This window comes from Chrysochloris asiatica, unplaced genomic scaffold, assembly GCF_000296735.1.
Source record: "Chrysochloris asiatica unplaced genomic scaffold, ChrAsi1.0 scaffold00079, whole genome shotgun sequence".
NCBI classification, from domain to species: Eukaryota; Metazoa; Chordata; class Mammalia; order Afrosoricida; family Chrysochloridae; genus Chrysochloris; species Chrysochloris asiatica.
The window spans coordinates 8015707-8016415 of NW_006408597.1; the positions used below are offsets into that span (position 1 = coordinate 8015707).

General features: G+C 31.7%; 1 protein-coding gene across 1 annotated transcript in view; it reads right to left on the reverse strand.

Moving 5' to 3' along the window:
- PCNX (pecanex homolog (Drosophila)) overlaps positions 1-709 on the reverse strand; it is a 324383-nt gene that overhangs the window by 273592 nt on the left and 50082 nt on the right. The window lies entirely within an intron of this gene.

Genomic DNA, 709 nt, shown 5'->3' on the forward strand with positions numbered 1-709 from the left:
CTCAACATGGAGTAAGGACCTAAATGTGAATCACCTCAAAACTTCTGAAAGATCTTATAGAGAATATCTTTCTGATTTTTTAATAGAAAATAATTTTGCAAACAAGATACAAAACCACACTAATCATAGAAAACTGAACCTGATTATTGATAATCATAAGAAATTCTATAGAAAATGAAATGACAATCCACAAACTGTGAGAAGAAAACATATACAAAAATAAAGGAATTGTATCATCAATATAAAGAAATCCTACTAATCAACACCAAAGAAAATGAACAAGATAAGAACAGGCACATGAAAGAACAGAAAACCTACTAGATGGACCATAAATATATGGTAAGATACTCAACCTTATGAGCTCTAAAGAATGTTAACTAAAAATCACAGTAAGATGCCCTTTACACTTACCTGAATGGCAAATTTCTAAAGATTCAACAATATAAAATATTTATGAGGATACTGACCAATAAAAACTTTATACGATTCTGATGAGAACACAAACTTGGTGCAATAATTTTACCAAGTAGTTTGGAATTATTTAATAAAATTCAACATGAAAATGCCCTATGAACTACCTTTATACTCTAGATATACACAGATGTGTGGAGCATGCTGGCTCTGCATGATAAGCACTGGACTGTGAACACATGGTTGACAGTTCAATCCCACCAACTTCTCTGTGGGAGAGAAATGAAGCTTTCTGCTA